This window comes from Lonchura striata, chromosome 2, assembly GCF_046129695.1.
Source record: "Lonchura striata isolate bLonStr1 chromosome 2, bLonStr1.mat, whole genome shotgun sequence".
NCBI classification, from domain to species: domain Eukaryota; kingdom Metazoa; phylum Chordata; class Aves; order Passeriformes; family Estrildidae; genus Lonchura; species Lonchura striata.
The window spans coordinates 12,390,852-12,411,700 of record NC_134604.1 but is presented as its reverse complement, the minus strand read 5'-3'; the positions used below and the strand labels follow the sequence as shown (position 1 = coordinate 12,411,700).

General features: G+C 35.2%; 1 long non-coding RNA gene across 1 annotated transcript in view; it reads left to right on the top strand.

The window, feature by feature from the left end:
• Window positions 1-7,514: 7,514 nt before the first annotated feature.
• Window positions 7,515-20,849, top strand: part of LOC110476594 (uncharacterized) — a 35,994-nt gene continuing 22,659 nt past the window's right edge. Inside the window, exons 1-2 of the long non-coding RNA XR_002466449.1 lie at window positions 7,515-7,697; window positions 9,828-9,911. This is a non-coding gene — a long non-coding RNA (uncharacterized LOC110476594). The remainder of the gene's footprint in view (window positions 7,698-9,827; window positions 9,912-20,849) is intronic.

The window sequence follows — 20,849 nt, the reverse complement described above, 5'->3', positions numbered from 1 at the left end:
ACTCAATCTGTTTCCTATTTGTTCTTAGCTACATGGTGATTGTTATTTTTTGCTAAATATGACTGCATCAAATAATTTATATGATTAAATCAAAAATTTAAAAGAAATAATATTTCTTTTTGTGTGAGTGTGCATGTATGAGCAATTTTTGGGGTTGTTTTACTTTTATCCATTCTTCTCAGTTTTACAGAGTTTGTGAAACATAGTAAGGTGAAGTTCTATTAAATTTCTGTCTAGAATTATCTTTAAGAAAATAGCTGGCTTTCAACCCTAATATTTCCCAGTTAGAAAACAAAAATCACTGGTGGCACACATATTTGCAGGGTGTTCAGGAGGGGAGGAAGTGGGGCTTGTGCCAACTAGGAGAACAGTACATATCAGAAAGCTGGAATTCCACATCAGCCTAGTCCAATTTGCTCTTGTTTTAGGGGAATCTGGTATTGACTAGACAATTAGCATTGTTTGAAATGCTCATCTGTATCATTCATTGAATACATTATCCCATGAAAAAGTTATTGTTCCTTCTGAATATTCTTTCTCTAGAGTCTATTTGTGCTTAGCCACAATTTGCAACAGATTTTGTCTCTTTTGTGTAAGAGATTAATGAGCTGGGTCAAGTGTAATGTAATAAAGGCTGTTGTCTTTACACTTTTAGTCAAGTCCATAGCAAACTATCTAGGACTAAATTTTCACAAATATGCCTTGACAAATTTTGTCATGTTTTTGCCATTAGATCACTTTTTTTCAGTCCCTTAAGTTGCCTTTTATTTTTTCCCCCTCTAAGATAGAAAGTAATGGTCCCAGGTGGCAAGCTCTATTTGTAGTACTTGTATGTATATTTAAATTATTTTTACGACTCTGCTTCTAAAACATGTTAGAATTGCTTTGATGTATTCTTTTCCTTTGAACAAGGCATAGCATTTTATGATCACATATATTTTTATCATCAGTTTTAAATTGGTGCAGGAACAAGATATTCATTCCCTTTCTGTATAGGGTGAAGCAATGTTAGTCAGAAATTACTATATTTGTGTGGTTTTTAACTGTTTTTGACCTAGAACAAAATACATGCTAAGCAAGTTCTGAGTTTTGAAATTGTAATGTCTTGAAATCCAAAACAAAATTTTCTGCTTCTCATAAGTCAAAATATTCCTAATTATCTCTTAACTTCAACTTTATGGGAGAAAAAAGTTTCAGGGAAGCTATTATGTGAAATTATTTAAAAGAATTGGTAATTATTATCTGTTCATTATATATTTCCTTCTCAGAACCTCTTGATTATTTGTCACATACATATTTGTATGACATAAGAAAAATATTCCTGTATCTTTTTTAACAAACATACTAATTGCTCAATAGGATTGCAACTTGCCAGGGAAGAGTGGAATGATGGTCCTCCCCTGTAACTACCTTTAAGTGTGAATTATTCTCATTTCACACATCACACATCACTATCAGGAAATAGCCATTTTTCTCTGATAGAGAAAAATCTTGTTGGATTGCAGTCAGCCTGGTCTGGTGCAGAATAGACATGTTCATAGACATGTTCTCTCCATTTCTCTTTCAAAACAGAAGTAATTCACATGAGTAGAAGGACAATGTGCCTGATGGCCACGAAAAGAGACATTTGAAATATAACTTAAAATTTACAGCTGCATTCATATTGTGTCCCTCTATTACTATGATTCATCCATGTAGCCTGAATTTATCTTGCTTAATATTAGCATAGGCTAAATTTAATTTAGCGTACATATTGCCAAACTACAAAGGGGATATCCCTCTGATTCCCCTGTGAGATCAAAATTTAGCCAAGCCTTTGATTTGGACATCATCTGGTAACTTTGGAGAGTTCCACATTCTCCCTTGGGGCCATTTGAGGTAAATTGAGTCACTGCAGAAGATGAATAGCATTTAACTTGCATTTCTAATTTATGTTTCCAATAATACCTTGAGGCTTTATTCACTTCTTAAACTTCTGGCTCCTCCTCTTAGAATATTGTATTTTATTTTAGGAACTGGGCTGGTTTCCCCTGGTACACAGTAGATACTGGGGTGTGCTCAAGGTTTGTGCTGCTGCAAGGGCAGCAGAAATATTCTAGTTCTCTGATATACCCATAGTGTAAGGGAAACCCCTGAGTGACATGAAAAGCACTGAAGCTTTTCTCAGCTTATTTAAGGCAGGTGAAAAAGTTCATAGCAGGAAGACCATGGTGTGCTGGTGGCTCCTAATTAGCACATTTGCAGTGAGACCACAGTGCATCAACTAGACAGGGCTGGTGAGTGGCTAAAAGCTCACTGTAGCTTAGTTATCCTCATTCACCTACCAGAACTATGCATTCACTTGAGTTCCTCCTTTTTTTTTTCTTCAGTTTATTTATATGAGATGTAAAGCCCTGCACCCCTGAGCCATAATTTCTCCTGATGTCACTGGTGGTTAGAGCCTGTCATCAGGCATTTTAGCCTGACTACACATCAAGATTTGCTGTCTGGGAAAGAGCACTTCTCAAACAGTAAGATTAATGCTTGATTGGTCTCTTGTCCATTTAAAAGCCTTAAAGACAGAAATAAACCAGAAGAAATCAGAGAGAAATAGTGTGGTTTATGTGTGGTTTTAAGTTTATAGAATTCCACATTCCTTTTTTTATGTGTGTTTTCACACATACCTTCACAGGTGGGCACAAGCATGCATCAGTATTTCTGCCCGCAGGAAAACCTCTCATTGCCACTGTGCTCAGTATTAGTGGGAGAACCTGATGAGCTGAACCTCCTGACCAGTCAAGTGTTCCCACCTCTTAGCTAAGAGCTGTCCAGTCCATTATTTGACTTGTCATGAATGCTTTGTCTTACCACTTGACCTACTTTGGCTAAAAAGGTAATCTTGCCCAGAATCCATCTCCCAGAGACTGGTCATTACACATGGAGTCATTCCCTACCTCATATAATAAAATACAGTTTGCCATTAATACTGTTTTTTGCTTTTTCTTTTTCAAGCAATAACAATTGCTGAGAGAACACCTGATCTGGAGCTTTCAGCAGTTACTGCTTATCAAGTACAAGCCTGGCTGTGTGAAGGATTCACCTCTGAGTCCTTGTATCAGAAGGAACCTCAAACTCTTTTATTCCTTACATTACCATAATTGTGTGTCTTGTAGTTGCAGTATTTTCATGCTAATGTTGTATTTTTCTCCTTTCTTTTTAGGTTGGTTTGTTGAATTGGTTTCAATGCCCTTTGAAGTGTTTCCTGTTAAATAAGCTGGGAGTGGTTTTGTTGTGGGTTTTTTCCTCATTTGGTTGCTGTTTTATTTTTCACTCCAGGGGCTAATATCAGATGACAGCTGAACCAGGTTTGGTGATAAATCTTTGCTTCTGTGCCATACTCAATGGGTTGTTAGGTGAAGCCTGGTGCTTCAATGACTGTTAAGTGATAAAAATGTAGAGGAAAAACTTTACAGCTTATAAGATTTAGACAAGTCTGTTTCTGCTTACCTTCCAAAATTAGCACATACATACCTTTCAGTTTTATTAACTTTTTTTCAGTTGGTTTATTTAGAGGACTTGACTGAAAATGTATAAGATTTAGCCCCATGTTTGAATACTTAGCTAATAAAAATATGTAATGATGTTAAATTAATCTGTCTTAAAAAACAAAAACACTATGCTCTTTAAAGACTTGGCCCAGGTACAGCAGAAATATTTTCTTTTACAGTCCAACTGCTTAGAGGGATTATTTAATTCAAATTCACCGGTGCTGAAATCTCTCATAATAATTCATTACATAATAGGATTACCTTAAAAGAGAGCTAGATGGCACAGTTAGTCAATACACTACGATATATTTTTGAAGGGTTAGGCACAAATCTGACCCTGGGACACAAATGCATCATGTTTGCTGGTCTGACTAAGTCCAAGTAGATGTTTGTTTATGTTGCATACAATCTGGCATAACTTCATGTAGCTGGCAGACTGCTCAGTAAAGACCTGAGACTTGACGAGCAGTTTTGGACAGAGGAACATTGGCACAGATGTTTGGAGAACCTGATTTAGCACATCTGAACTGTTCTTGGCTTTAGCCAATAGAGGTAGTTTTTCATTTAAATGACTGCTAAAATTTATGAAGTTCACCTAATAATTTAGTAGAAAATTAAGGACAACAGTGCCACTGGAACTCGTCTTTAGATACTGTGTGTGGTTGTTATTCCTAATTATAATCAGGATAGAAAAACTGGCTTACATAAAAATTTTGTAATAAGACCCTTTGTTGCAATATTCAAGTAGCTTAGGTATTTCTCAACGTTAGGAAATATCAAAGAATAGACTTCCAATAACAAGAACCATTTCTGAGTTTTTAGGACATAATCCATAATTTCAATAATAAGTTGGTAAAATCTGTGTCACTTTGTGCTGGATATAGTCTAATTATATTTTACTTCTCTGTTAGTAGCTCAGTTAGTAGATATTCCTGAATTAGGTTGTATGTATATTAAAATAAGGTACATTATCTAGGATAAAAATATCACATAAATAAAAAAAAAAATTGTGAGGAATAATAAATATGTCAACTTTTCTTCTGTTGAAATACAAAATGTTTTCATTTTTCCCTGTTGCCATACAAAGGAAAAATTTGTATGTAGCAGATTTCACACACACAAAAATCAGTGCTTTATTCTGACATTTTGCTGCATCTTCTATATGTTAATGTGGGAACACTTTTTCAGCACGTGCAGGTTTCATGTCAAACTGTCTAAAAAATTTTGTGCCATATAAGTTTATTATTCTTTATTTCTAATACAAAGGTTGTATTATTGTTTCCTAGAAGAAATTCTAGGGGAGGAAGTACCATAAATGAGGTAAGACTCAGTCTGTGGCTCTTCCTCAAGCAAAATAAATATATATTATTTTGTGGTAAAACAAGGTCTGAGCTTCTAGTTTTGCTTTTAGAGTCCCAGAACTCAGATAATCTATTTTAGTTTTTGTCTCCATTCTCTTTATCAATTTTATTTGAAAATAGCAAAGTGATGGTGGATCTGATGTGTTACTAATGGGACAGTTCTGATAATTTATTTCCTATATATTGAGAAATTGAGCTTCCTCTGTAACTTCAGTTTTCTTTGCCCTCCATATGCTGGCTTTGATAGAAGTGTAACATTAATATGTTTACCATTTTCACCATGGACATCTTTGTAAAGTCTTTGTGTGAGCTAAGACAGGAGGTTTTAACAAAACTTTTGGGGCAAGATTCTTTTGTTTGTAACATATAGGTAAGAAGATAGAGCTCTCTATTTTAAAATAAAAAAAAATAAAGGAATACAAATATTTTAATACAGTGCCTTATGATAGATATGTCACATGTATTGGAAAATGTAAAGAATGCAGCTTTACAAAAATTTAAAATTTCTAGTGATAATATCTAGAGTGTCATTACACTTATATATTCTACCACAACTTCAGCCACTCTTTAATTGAATATGTAGTGCAATTCACAAATGAAATGCTATTAGATATAAAAGGTGAGAAAACCTCAGGTATCTTTGAGCTAAAATCAAGAATGCCATACACTGTATCTGATTATACTTTTACTCTCTAACCTAATGAAATGTATTTTGTAGTGGCTTTAATTGCTATGAATATAGAACTTGCTATCTGTGCATGGGAATCATTGAAACTGATGACCATGAAAATCTTGACATTCTTTAATATTGTTAAAGTAAACTTAATAAAGGAGCATTTTGTCTGAACAGAACAAGAAGAAGTAATAGAAGTAATTTGAAATTAAACCATTTTTAAAAAGGAAACACTGTAAAACTGGGCAGATTGAATGGTTCCTTATTACAGGAATTGTTCCTTGTTCTTCAATATTTCCTATAATGTTTTGGATATCTTACTAGGGTTTGATTTCACCATTTAAATGAAGTGCAAGTGGATAAAATCACTCATTCAGATCTATTCTTCATCAAAACCAGACTCAAAAGAGTCCCCTGTATCATTTTGTGTTAACATTATCTGTGTTATGTGTTTACATTATCTGTAAAGAAAAGCATGTGTCTGATTTCATGTTTTTACTGACCCTTTGAGAACTTTTGAGAGATGGTTATTTAAAAAATATTTTTCTTTACCTCTTTACAGTACTTCCTATATGTGAATCCTTCACCTGATGGGTGCTCCTGACCACTGCTGAATTGAAAACATAAAAGCAGAATCCTTAGGCTGGACATCATGGAAAATGCTACATATGAGGTACAAAACTGCAAATCATAAAGCGCTATTGATATTCTAAATTTTCACTGTCAGAAATCTCAAATTACAGTTTGAAGAACAACTTGCAATATTAGGTTGTACCAGGAGGCAATGAAGTTGAGCAGGTCTGTATTATTTTCTTTACCTGAATGCTTCATGGTGTAGGCAGTGTCACAGCTTTTGGCAGCCACAGAAATCCAGTGATTTTCTGCAGCATGGAAGTTCTCTTGGGGTGTCTGAAAAAGTACAAACATGTGAAAAAAAGATTATCCTCAAAATTCCATGTGTTTGATCTCTGATGAATAGTAGAGAAACAGAAAAAAATCACAGTACCTCTCCCTTCATATTAATATATGAAATCTATGAACATATGGACTTTATGACTTATAGCAATCATACTTCTATCTATGTTTGAGCTTTTGCTGGAATATATATTTATTTATAAATGCCTGTGACTGCATATGCAACAAAAAATATGGGAAACCCAACTCCAGGTTTGGTGGTTTGGGTGTTTTTTGGTTTTCTGTGGTTTTTTTGGGTTTTTTTTTTTTCCATTTAAAAGTATGATTTAATGTTTGTTTTAGCTGTCATATGTTATCATCTTGGAGATCCAGTCATAAATCCTGTTATGACATGTTATTGCTATGTTCTATTGACCCTATACAGTTTATAATGCATAATAGGTGGTGTAAAATATCAATGATTAAAAACAGTTATAATACCAGACTGTTTGCAGTAACAGTAGTTGTGCAGATTTTTAGAAAGTGTTGTCCATAATTATTACAAATTTACTTTTGCTGATTCTGAATTTTGAACCCTTGCTATGTTTTTCCAAGATAACCCATAGTTATTAACTGCTCAGTGGCTTGGTAGGTTCCTCATTTATTGGGAACATGATGAAATAAGGATATGGCATTGATCAGAGACTGCATGTCTGTGAAGCATCTTCATGTGGCAGAGAGCACGCATTGCCCTAGAAAATGCTAATAGACAGAGAATGGCATTCCCCCATCCCATTAAGCCTGAGGGAGTGTCAAGGTTTACCATATGGCTCTCCATGTGCACCACTTTTGTCAAATTCACTCTTCTCAGTTTTTTTTTCTTTTAATTTTTTTTCTTTTCTTTTCTGTCTTGCCCTGCCACCACCAGTCCTTTCATCCTTCCTCCTCTTCAAGTAGAAATTTTCATTTTAACTAGGGATGCTTTCCTCCCTTCTGTTTCTGCCTGCCCACAGTTGCTAATAACAGCTCCTTCTTTAGTCTCTATAGCAATCAGGCAGCAGAAGCACTCAGCACTGAAAAACAGGCAAATCTTGGTAGCAGCCTCCCATTTTTTCTTTTTCTTTTCTTTGCAGCAGTTGCCACCTGCCTTCACCTCTGCAGAAATCTGTGGATGTGCTGATATTCGTCCAAGGGAATGGACCATGAAGAAGGAAACAGCAGCCTATGGATCAGTTTCCTAAAGTAATAAACTGGATTAAAAATTAGTATATTTTACCACACTTTATGAAACTAATGAAGCATCTCAAATGTACATAAATATTCTGCTTCTGTTCAGTATAGTTAAAATATCTGGCAAAAGCGATATAAGCAAGAAGGTTGACCTCTTTTCATATTAAACATAGAATAGTGGAAGAGTGAATAAAGTATTACCCTGTGTATTTTGAGTGAAAATACAATAAGTATTCTAATTCATAAGAGAAAAAATTCTCAGACTTAAAGAAGATAAAAATATTTAATTTTCTATGTATGAATGTCTATGTAATATTCCAGAGAAAAGGTGAATTAAGTAAAGTTTGCTTTTATTGCAAAGACAAGGTTTGAGTACTGTATGCTGTGCAGGAAAATCAAATAAGACGTTCTGTCAGGAAGGCAAAAAATAAATAGCATTAGTTCTCTAGGCTGATTCTGAGCTATCAAAAATATGTCCAGTCTAACATAGATGGCATTTAGTTATAGTGCAGATGAATATTTATTAATATTCTTCAGAGAATGAATGGATGGCTTTTGTTTTACTAGACACTTGAAGACATGATATTCAAAATGTTTCCTTTGTTTGGCATCAAAAAGTATTATGATCATTTTGGCAAACTGTACAAACGAAGCTATCAGGCAATGTACTGTACTGACAGGCTTTGAGTTAGAAGATTAGTGTTGAATGAACAAAACTTCAAGTAATTTGCAAGGCCTTTCAGTCAACTGTAGGACAGATGTTTTATAAATAGTGTAATACATAACATAATACGTGGCTTCAAAGATTTTCAATAAGGTCAGAGAAAAACCTATTTTGGGGTCAATTGGCAGTTGACAACAAGTAAAATATAAATTAAATCTCAAAGCTGTTTTTCAAGACAAAAACAAGTGAGATTTTGATTTGGTAATGAATGGACAGTGTCAGTAAGGCAGTTGAATTAAAAAGCAGCAGGAATTGTGCATTTTCAAAAGCAAGAGAGGGTGCAACTTTAATTGTTCCTTCACAATGTCTTTGTTGAATTTATTGATGCCAGAATAGGAGAGATTGTCCTTTATAAATCATACCCACACTTTATAAATCATGACCCACTTGTGGGAACATGGGGAACCATCTGTATCAAGGCACCAGAATATTTTGTATCCTCTTTTATAGGAATGACTTATCACGTAGAGATGATCCTGTTTGCATCTGCACCTGGAGAGTCATTTGCTTTACAGAAACTCATGTTCAACACAGTACTTCAGGTGCAACAGAGGCAATGAGTGAAGTAGATTTCTGTCAGAATTCTAGGTGTGAGAGAATAGCAAACAGTGCATGTGATGCTGTGCTGAGTGCACCAGCCTGGTTTAAGTGAGGTGTCTTTCTAGCAGAGAGGAGGGCTCAGAGTACTCTGCCTGTGCAGTTAATAGTGCAAGGATGGCTCCCTTCCACCTGCTTTGTTCCACTGTGCCTTCCCAGCACTGACTAAGGGTCAGCACAGGATAAACAAACTGTCTGTACTCTTCAGTTCAAAAGCATAGGGCTGTAGTCTCTGTTGAACCATTGGCTGACTGGTGCCAATGTGGAAAATTAACTGGCTTTTCTTGCAAATGCAGAGGAGAGGTGTTATACCAGCAATGTTAAAAGCAAAATTGACAAAATAGTGGAATAAAAGCTCTTGAAAAGTTCCAGCAGGGCATAAACAGGATGGAATATACACTAGGTAGGAAAAAATTATTTCTTTAAGTCAGATGATTTGTGCACCAGAGTCTCAGCATTCGTTTAATAGGAAAGTAACTTTCTGTGTGATAAAAATGCAAAGAATAACTTGAAAGCATGAACCAGCTGGTGAGTGATGTACTTTGTTAGGCTTCAGCAGTAAAGCCTGAAAACTGCAACCTTTGTGTATTCTAATAACCCGTTCGCTTCCATGATGAATTCTTCTGGCTACCAAACAATGACACCTGAAAATGTGTGTCACTGCTGGGCTCTAATTCAGCAGCAGCTAGAAGCAAAAAAAATGGCTGATTATATACAGAAGGAGAATACCTACAGGGAGTGACTTCGTGGTTGTCACAGAGGAGAGGACAGAAAACTTGGCAGCCGAAAAGAATGACCACTGATTTTCTTTGTTATTTCAGGAGAAACAAAGGCCAAAATTCTCAGTAGAGTGAAACTTGTCGTTTGGTTCCAATAAGAACGCAAGGAAACGCACTAGCAAAGAGGTAACATTCCAATATATTAAGTATGTAAGAACATATTAATTTTAACATACATATATATATATATTTATATGTAAGTTGTAGTGATTATGGCTACATCTTGGCATTCAGAGTCAGCAGGTCTGGAACAGCATCCTAAATATTTGTCTCATGCATACTTCATGATTAATATTCAGTAGTATTTCTTGTGGAATCTACTTAACTCTTTTCACCCTTTATAACATCCCTTGTTTACAAACTATTAGAAGATCTATTAAGAGCTACTCTTTTGTGTCTGTGATCCCAAGTTCTCTGTGTGTATAGATTGTTTCTCTAGATGTGCACTTGCAGAGCCAGTACAGAATACAGAGTGAGATGGGCAGGTGGTTGATTAATCTCTAAATTTATTGCAAAATCATGTGGCTTCACACTTTGATCTTCTTGACTGTGAGGATCTGATTATTAAAAGATGCCTCTGTCCAAATTAAGGTGGATGTCAGACCATATGCCAAAGTCAATAGCACAGATTTTATTTAACAGTAAATGAGACAGAGAGATTAAGTAGAAAGACAGTCACCACCACATAAATCCCTGTGGTGTCTTCCTGGCCTTCTTCTTCTGGTCTTCTTGGTGCTGGGGGTCTTAAAGTGGTCTTCTGGAGGTACCACTTTTCTCTAGGCCTTTTTTATATATCCTGTTCTTATCACAGTTCCCTCAGTGGAATTTTGTCCAGTGTGCTCATTCCAAACCTTCAGCTTCATTTAGCCCCGGAAATAATGCCTTCCTCTTTGCCATCTGTGCCTGTTGTGGTGGCTTAACTTATGGGATCTTCCTTCTTTGACAGTGACTTGAGACATTCTTTAAGTTCTCATAATGGTTAAATAGTCTGTCTCTGGATATAACAATCTTTAGAAGTGTCAAAGAAGAACCAGAGAATTTATAATACTCAGCACTTACTTTTCCACTATAAGCTTCATTGATCTTCAGTTATTATTACATTTAATAGTATTTGTTTCAGGCTGTGGCTTCCAAGCTTTTTTATTGTGGTCCTTTCTTTCACTGTATTTCTATTTGCAACTAGAAATACAAATCAGTGAACAAGGAGCAGAATTGGGGATCTAATGTTTTAGGCTCTCAAATTGAATTTGTAGGACTTCTAGAATAGTTTGTTGTCATTAATTTTTGCTGTTCAATTTACAGTGTTGTCAAATAATCAAAATTCTCCTGTTCTAATATCCTTCAGCAATATGTTCTATCTGGGGGAAAAAAAACCCCAACAAACCAACAAAAATGCCCACCCTTGATTACAAGTTTGAAACTGATGTTCTTTCTCTCAGTATGCATTCCTGAATTGTAAATCAGGGAGAACAGACACTCCCAGTCTTCTCACTTTGTTCTAGTCAATATTAATACTTGTTTTTATTATGCATTCCTGTATTTTTCCTTTCTTGGAGGGAATGAAGTACATTGTTGTATATTTTAAGGAGTCTTTCGTGTCTCTTCATATTCCTCTCACTCCTCTTTGACTTCCTGTGCTTTTTCTTCTCACGTTCTTGTTAATACTCAAAGTTTTTGACTGCTGAGTTGGACAACTTGATATTTCTGTCTTAGGGATTAACATATGGTTTTACATATGGTTTATCGGGGTATAGCAAATAGTATTTTCTTTTTTTTAGAAGCTCACCTGAAAATAAATTGATTTGAGTCAGTCTGAAGCAAATAATTTTCCAGATTTTTAAAGAAATCTACATTTTTTCCCGGATATTTTTGTACAAGCATGAAATTATATAAGTAAAGGGTGTTGGATGCCTCTCACAAAATCCATCAAGTATTAGGAGTAATTTTAGTAATTGTAATTGTAGTAATCTACAATCTAATTGCATAGTTCCATACCTGCTCCTTCTGGTTTTCACTCTAGTATATTTTCAACAATTTTTTAGAAAATAGGATTTCTTCAAAGGGACACCTGCTCTCTTGAATGTTTGGGACAACCTTTGAACAAAAGATTACCTTAGCTTGGTTAAAGATTACATTCTTTGCCAAGGCCAAAGAAGATCAAGACTATGATTCATGTGAATATCCTAGCCACAGGACTTCCATAAAGTGAGGGGCAGAAAAAGGAACAGGAAAGAAATGTAAGCTAGAAAAGGCTGTCACCTGAATATTTCTTCAGTACTTGCTATAAAATTTAAATTTTTTTTTGAAACAAAATTAAATAATGCATTATAACCCTTCCCAATGTTTGGTCTCAGTTGAAAATGCTTGGATTTGACATAACTCCCAACTAATTTTCCAGAAAGTTACTACAAATAAGTATGTTTTATCAGTCTGTTCGAGGTTAATGTAAAATGCCTAATGTGTGTGTATTCATGTGTAAATAGGCTTATGAGAAACATCTACAAACTTTTCAGAAGCTTAACACAACTTGCATGTTTTATCATTAATTCATGATGAAATTAATCAAATGTTCATGTAGATATAAATGGGAGATACCTGCATATATCCTTTTGCTATATCACACTCATGTGTCAGATTGGGTACACCACAAAAATTGTTCTGATCAGTCTGCAACATTTTCTTTATAACAAGAAAACAAATGAATGGTTTTGAGTACAGTTGAAAGAACAAGCTTGGTGTTGTGTTGCTTTATGATCTGTGCTCAGAGTCTGTGTAATACATTCCTGACCTTTCAAGGAACGGTGTTTTTCTTTTTTTCTTTCAAATATAGTTTCTTTTCTTTTTAAGTCTACGTATCTTTGGGTCGAGGAGGACAGCAATGGAGCACTCTGGTAAATTGACCAGCACACAATGCCACTGCTACTGCAATTGAATCTAAGTTGTTCAACATATTCCTTGTGCTAAAATAGCTGAAGAGTGTGTTTTGCTTCATGTGGTAGAAAGTTGGATTTCTATGGGGAAACGTTTGTTATATCTGTTCTTTCTCCAAGTGTATGTCATGATTTTAGTGAATATTAAAGCAATTTTTTTGGCCAACTTGTTCTGTTTATAAAACAGACTCCCATCAAAACCAAAAAGGAAATGATCTAAATACAAGATTATATTGCAATGGTTTTGCATATGGAAATACAAGACAGTGGAATGATGATAATGAAATTTAGGAAATAACTGACAGACTTCAGAGAGGAATAAGAGAGCATCACAGCTTTGGTTGCTGCTGCCTTGGCATCTGTAGCTCATCAGCAAACGAGTATTAATGTTCAGAGTGCTTAGGTGTTTGCTTGTCAGTCTGTAAGGGTATGCCAAATGACAATTTGGGGGAAAAACCTTCAGAGTAGTTCCTTGGATGTAGAAGTTAAGAATTTGAGGGAGCTTTTGAATAAGAACTGGAGGAAAAAGTTATTCTGGTGGGTAAAGTTGAAGCTCCTGAAGTTGAAAGAACATTTTCTTTTCCCTTATTCACCAAAACTGGAAGATTTTTGTTTCTAAATTTAAATTACTTTAAGTGATGGGAGGTAACTTCCTGTAAGCAAACATTAGAAAAGTTGATCAGATGAGCTTTTGTTATTTGATTTCAGTGCAAAGCATGATTTATATAAGGATGGCTGGTGAGGGTTTAAAGTATGTGTGATGACTTGTTCTCCTTAAATACCCATGAAGTTGCAAGTGAGGATATTGATTGTGATATTGATCAGCTCAGTGATGGTGATGAGACATCACTGTATTAATTATAAGGTTCTACATTTACTGAATAACTGTTCAGTCTTCTCTCTTTCTCTCCTCTTACTCCTTTCTCATAGCTATGCAATGTAGATGACTAAGAGTATGTTTTATTTTGTGATGTTCTTGTCCATGTGTAATCATAGCACTAAGAACAAATGAGAAATTGTGAATCCTCATCCAGTAACCATTTCAAAGGGGAGTTGTGGTTTTCTTTCCCTCCTGTAAATCTGAAATGCACTTTGCTTCCTAGCCAATAGGAGGCAATGAAACAGAGAGCAAGAAATGAAAGTCATGTTTCCCTTATTTTCTGTCGTTTCTTCAAATAATTTAAATAATAATTATTATTCTATGTCCCTCTGTGTGCCATAGGGTAGTTTAACAGCCTGGCCTACAGAAGAAAAGGGACAAAACCCCTTGATATCATGAAAATGGAGGAAGTGGCTGAATTAAAACTAGGAGCTGTCAGAGGGGAAGAAAGATAACTTCTGAAACATTTTAAAGTCTTATGTATAAATACACTATGGTTGGAATGCCACTTTCATTTTGGCTGTTTCAATGGCTCCAGTACTTGAAAAAAATCAGAATTCCTATCATGTCATAGGACTGTTTCTCATTGTTCACTTTTGAGTTCACTATGTCCAGTGGAATCATTCAAATTTGTGTTGAAGTCTAGTGGACAAGTGACAGGAAGTTTATGAGCCTAGGGGAGACTTGTACTAGAAATAACATGGGCAGTGTGAGCAGCTCACTGTCTCTTCGGATCACATTATTTATTGATTTTATTTTAAATGTTGTTCCATAGAAAGAACTTTACAAGGTTCACAAATTATTTTCTTAGGGCTTGAATAGACATCAGTATGATACAAACAAAACCATACCATAGCAGTGCATCATCATTCAAAGATATCACTACCAACAAACCTTTAAAAAAAAAAAACTTAAGTGTTTCAGTCTTTGAAAACCAGACAGGGGATAAATTGCTTCTTTTATTCCTACTTAGGAGAAAGACAGGGTACCATCAAACAGTGAAAAGCAGCTGAGGACATGGAAGGCTTGAATTTACTTTGTTACTGTTAGACAAACTAGTTAGACTTTGTCACTGCATCTCTTTTTTAAAATGTTTTTCCGCTTTTTAAACTTGTAAGTGCTTTGTTAATGGTATGGAGACACTGAGCATGGGTGTTATCTTCAGAGGGACTGAAATTTCTGAGGGGTAGTTGCTGGTGAGTCTTCTTGGAATTAATGTCATCTCCAACCTTTCATCCTTGCCATTTGTGGAAGTTACCTACTCTGTAGTAAAGCTGACAGAAGTGGATGTTTGCTGCTTTTTCATGTGGCTAATGAAGACACTGGGCTTTGAACTGGAATGACTGAAGAATGAATGAAGAATGGACTCTGGCATGTCAAAAAAACAGATAAAAATTGAGAAGCTGGAGAACAACTAGTTTTTGAATGTGCATGGTTGTGGACTTCAGGGTTAAGAATCAATGCCTCTGAGTGTCATAAATGATACAATTCATAAATTGTCTGATTTGAAGCTGGAAGCGTCACTGGGTCCTCTTCTGATGTGATGTGAGGCAGGCTAGAAGGCAGAGTCATCTCCCCCAGTCATGGATTTGATTTGGTAGGAAAAATATAGCCACTGATACAAGGCCAATAAATAAAAAAAGCTTCCTGATCTGCTTTCTTGATAGTCAGCTCTAGAAATGCACGCAGTGGAGTTGTGCCATCTTATGTTTGGAACAGTGATAAACTAATAAAAAGATTAAATTTCCCTTCCCAACAGTCCAGAAAGGAGTAATCTGAGTCAGGACTTTTCACACCCAAATCTGCATCAACCTTGTGTGCAAATGAGTACCATAACAATAGGCTTAAGCATTGATATGACACTGGTATGCCTTGCTATAAATTATTTCTTCTTATGTGGCTATTCAATGTATATATATATATATATCTCAATATGAATTGTGAAATGTTTTTTTGGGGGCTTGGGGGAAAATGGATTTGTTTAATTTTGCTTTTTGGTTAGTTGGTTTTGACTTTTTGTAATTTTCTTGTATTGGGAAAAAAAAAAAAACAAAAGCCAAATAAATATTTCCTGCTTACCAGCTGAAAAAGCAAAGAGCTGAAAAAGATACAGCATATTGCTGTCCAAACTGAGATCAGAAATAGAGAGTTGGAGTGATAGTCTTAGAACTGAGGAAAATTCTCATTTAAATGTGTCCTTAGCAAGCTGCATACATTATACATTCAAATATATGTATATACATGAACATATAATTGAGATGGATGTACAGGTGGTATGCTCCAAGAAAGAGTCAGAAAAAGAGATTAAGGTTAAATGTGTATTTAAAAGTAGAGTTTTAAAAATGCTTGCTTTTCTCAAATTCAGATGTTTTGAAAAGTTAAATAGGATTCAGTTGTTTGAGGATTACTTTGTGTATGACTTGGATTTAAATCACAGGGCATTTCAGATCAGCTACTCTGTTCAAAGCAGCTGCTGTTAGAGGATTTATACATGATATTCCTTCCAGGGTATTAGTATAGCAGGTCTTCTTCTAGCTGATTTTGAAGTGAAATGTAGATTTTACATTGTGCTTGTCTAATGTTTTGAGCAATCTTGATCTGCTGTTTAAAGGTATTAACTGCTTCAAAATCGTTGGCATTGTTTAGAGGATTTTAAATAGAGGAATACAAAGTTAAGCTATGTGAAACCATGCTTTCCATTTAACTCTAAAAATGTAAACATAAATTCTCTAGAGTGAAAAAGTTCTTAGAATCATGCATTCAGTGATTCAGATCCTAAAGAAACACACAGATGATACTTCAGTAAGGGTAATATGAATATCTTGGATTATCATTATATAGCATTTCCCCAACAGGCTGAAAAGAACATAGAGTATTTATGAGGGGGAAAAAAATAGATAAGATTTTGGTAAGCTTTTTAAGCAAAGTCAAAAGAAAATGAAATATGCCTACAGTATTTCACCCACAAACAGATGGCCAAACATAACAAACCAATAGTATGTAAATATCAGTGTTAAGAAGATCTGTTGCAATGCATGAAAAATTACTCGTTTCTTGGCTGCTACCTGCATACAGACTAAACCTACACACAGAAGAGTAGGAGATATGTTATTTTTTTCACTGAGACAGATGTAGTTGCTCAAAGTTGTCACTTTCATTTAAAAGTCCATTTTTTAAAATGTGCAATGCAGAATCAACAGATGCCCTTTAGAACTTGTAAAGGTCTGAAGATGCAGGCAGTGAAAGGAAATGTGCTGTTTTCACAAGGCTGGGGAGTCCCTTGCACCCACATAAGTCTGTGAGAGAGAACTTGTGAGGAAAATTGAAAATTTGAGTGGAGTTGTTGCAGCAGGCAGGCTGTGAAATAGTGAACTTCTGGTTCTGTGTCACACAGTCATCAGAACACTGGCACCAAAGTGTCTCTTCCTGTTTAAATTCCCAAGAAAAGCAATGATCCAGATGGCATCTTAGTGTGCTGCTCCTGGAAGCACAATTTATTAACTGCTATAATGACCTACAGTCTTTTTCCAGGTGTGTTGCATATAGCATCTCTAGTATTTGAAGATACATTTTGCAACTCAAGTATGCTAAGGGTGTTTGCTCATTCAAATTGCAATTATGGGGATTTTTGTTTTAATTTAAAAAAAGAGCTGCACAAGTGACTTGACTTGTGACCTCAGGCAATTGATTTAAAATCAATATTCCTCTGACAATGGAGGAATGTTTCTGGAAAATCTTCTGGGATTCTTCTCTGGAATGTGAATGATGCTGCTTTACTCCCCTGCCCTAGTAAAGCCTCTTGAGTTCCTTGGATTAGGAACTTTTGTCTGGCCTTGGTTCTTTATAGCATTGTGAAAAGTAGAAGTCAAACATTACAAAATATGGAATGAGCAGAGATTCTTATTATTATTTTAGAAGAATGAGAAAAATGTATTACAGTTTTCTGAAAATAATTAGATATGATTGAGTATTGATCATTTATAGTCTAAATGATGTCCTTAATTGAAAGTGCTTAAACAAGCTATTTCTTTAAGAAAACTACCAGTTTCAAAAGATTACTTTTTGTGCAGTTGATCAGAATATGTTTTTTAATATCCTCTAAAATAAAATTACAAAAATATCATATATATTTTTGAGATAAAAGTTTTTTACCTATTGTTCTCTGTTACTAACAGAATAAGATTTTCTGGACCCCTTTAATTATTATTCCTGTTTTTATCAGGATCAGGGAAAGATTTCTCTGGTTTAAGATTTTCATGAAGTACTACTTGTACTTGTGACATATTTGTCCTTTTCCAAAGCAGACTAACAAAGCCCAATATCCGTGCATCTCATAATTTTCAAAATTTATTTTCCTGATATTATACATCTTGAAATCATTAGAAATAATGTGTAGCAACATGATTTTGGGAATTTTCTGTTGCCTTTGTAAAAAGCAAGTTTAGAGATTTGTTGACAGTTACGACTTTATATCAGTGACATGGATTATTTCAGGAATATTGTGACCAAACCGAATTCAAGAACTTGAAGGTTTAGGCAACATTTGTGAAAATTATGTGTTAAGATGTTTAGACATTCTTTATCTTACTGTATTGCCATGTCATGGTTTTTAGGAAAGATGGGTCCTGTCCCTGGTCACCAGAGAGCAGAGATCAGTGCCTGCCCCTCCTCTTCCCCTCACCAACATGCTGTAACTGCAGTGAGGTCTCTCTTCCATTGCCTCCAGGCTGAGCAGAACAAGGGACCTCAGCTGCCCCTTCTTTAGATGCTGTCTAACAAAAAATTAAGCTTGTTTAGGTGCTGCATATTTAAGAATCAGGAACCATATATAAAAAGACACTGGGGAAGAGAACAGGCACTTCTGGACAGGTCATAGAAAGGATTATCTCCAAGCATGCAAAAGTGGCTGTTTTCCAAAGACAATGCTGGTTCCTGAATTTTGATGACAAGTTCTTCATGTTTCCTTCCACCTCTCCCCAAATAATCTCATGTCTTTTATAGAGGTAATGCATCCTGTAATTCCTGTTGTGTCAGTACTCCTTCTTTTGATCCTAAACCATTTTATCTAGTATGGAAGGATGTGTGTCAGTAGCTACTAAAAGGTCTAACTGGGTTTCTGAGGTAAAAAGAAGAGGAATACAAGGAATAAAAATACTGTTCTGAAATAGATACTGAAGTACTCTTTCAAATTTGCTAGCATTACTATGTCAGAGTAAAGCATCAAGTTGTATAAAATGCATTTATAATTTTGTCTCAGTTTTGATACCATATATCTTCATTGTTAAACTTGATTCATTTCTTTAGTTACCTCATCTCTGTTCTCACTCTGAGTAAGATGTTCCCTTGCCTCCATTCTCTTTTCATACTTTGCCAACTCTCCTTGTAGAGAGCTGAAAATGTGTCATGGATCATTAACATGACTAATCTCAACATACTTTTACAATAAACATTGCTAGCTCTAGCAAGATAGACCATTTCTCTCTCTGTGTTCTGAAATTAGAGAAGTAAACTTCGAATTCTGTTGCTCTCAAATGTTCTCCTATTGCTGCCTCTCCATCTGACTTTCCTGTGTGAAATTCATGTTAACTCTAATATAACCACAGCCTGGTAGCAGAGATTGTTTTGTCTGTCAGAGTGTTATCACCTGGGTTACATGAGAAAGAGCAAAGCTGGTGGTGGGAAAATTGAATTAACAACACAAACGTCAGTTTTGTAATGAAAATAATTGATAATGTTTACATTTAAAGTGCAAAGTATAGCAAATACAGTGCCAATTGCAATTGGTTACATTAATATTGATGTAGAATGTATTTGGTTACATTAATATGAAGAGAAACAGAGAAATATTATTATAATAACAATTTATTACTTGTACAATTTAATAAGGAACATTTTCTGGTGACAAGCTGGTTAATAAGAGCAGGCAGTTGGAACTGAATATGCTTAGGGAGCAGATGATAGTTTTTATTCCTATGGGTTTAGTTTCAAATTCTCCAGGTTTTCTGCAAATGGGAAAATGAGAAATCATCCAGTTGTAATTGTGAAAAATTTCCCTCTCCTGTTTTTTTTAACCACTTATCAGTTTCTTATTGTGGATTTATTTACAACTTTCTCAGTTTTAAATTAGATGATAAATAATTTAGTGTTTTTCTTAACAGACTTGGGTTTCTGGATTTTTTTTCTTGTAATTCTGACACTCTGTATTAATCTTTTTCCATTCCCCCCCTTTTTTTTAGTTTTTTGAAATTCAAAAATCTGTCTGTGTTGCATGATATGCACAATTATAAATTTCCCACTTACATCTACTCACCTTTTTGGTGTCCCAGCACAGGATGAATATCTTCTGTCATATGTAAATACCCATACTAACTGACAACTGATCCAGGAAAACACAGATTGACATCAAACCATGCATATTAATGGAAAGGAATTTATGGTGTTCTCTTACCAATGAATACTGTGATGGAGAAAATGCCATAGGACAATCTCAGTGGTGAACTTGCTAGAAATTGTTGCCAGAGTAGTCTATAAGATGTTTAATTTTTCAAATGAGTTGCTATTTGGACTCTTTACTTAGAAGCTGGTTTCATGTTTTCCTGGAAGGACTCAGTTTTCAGCTGTTAGCAGTTTTTATCCGGCTGAATTACAATAACAGACAAAATGTGAATGGTGCATTCCAACCATAAAATGATACATCTTTTGCTCAGAGGGTTTGTGTTCCATATCACTGAATCAGTGGAGCTATGCCAGGTTATGCCATCTGAAGGTTTGGCCCACAATATTCTATTTCCAAGGACCATTACTCAAATAGAATAACCCAATCACCCTACAGGCCAAATGTCTGCTGTGCCAAACTTTAGGACAGGAATTTCCCTTCTTTAATTGTTGTTATAGAAAATGAAAGCACAGGTGGGTAAGTAGCATGAAATTTATATTTCCTTTTCTCTCTTCTAGAAGTAATTTGAAGTCCTCTGGAAGTAATATGTGACTTTCAAAATGGAGAATGATTTTGTTTATTTGGACTACCTCTGTTAAAATTTCTAATTTTATTGATGGCTGTTAGGATGTTGGTTTTAAATGTATTGGCTAGACTTGGCCAGAACTTACACTGACATGTAACCAGCCAGAAACCTCTGGCTCTCTATTGCCTGAACTGTGATAGCTGCATAGGTCAGATTGTATAGCAGAATTATTTCCAAAATTGCATAATTTCTGTTAGTAGTAATACTAGAAAATTATATGTAAACGAGGAAA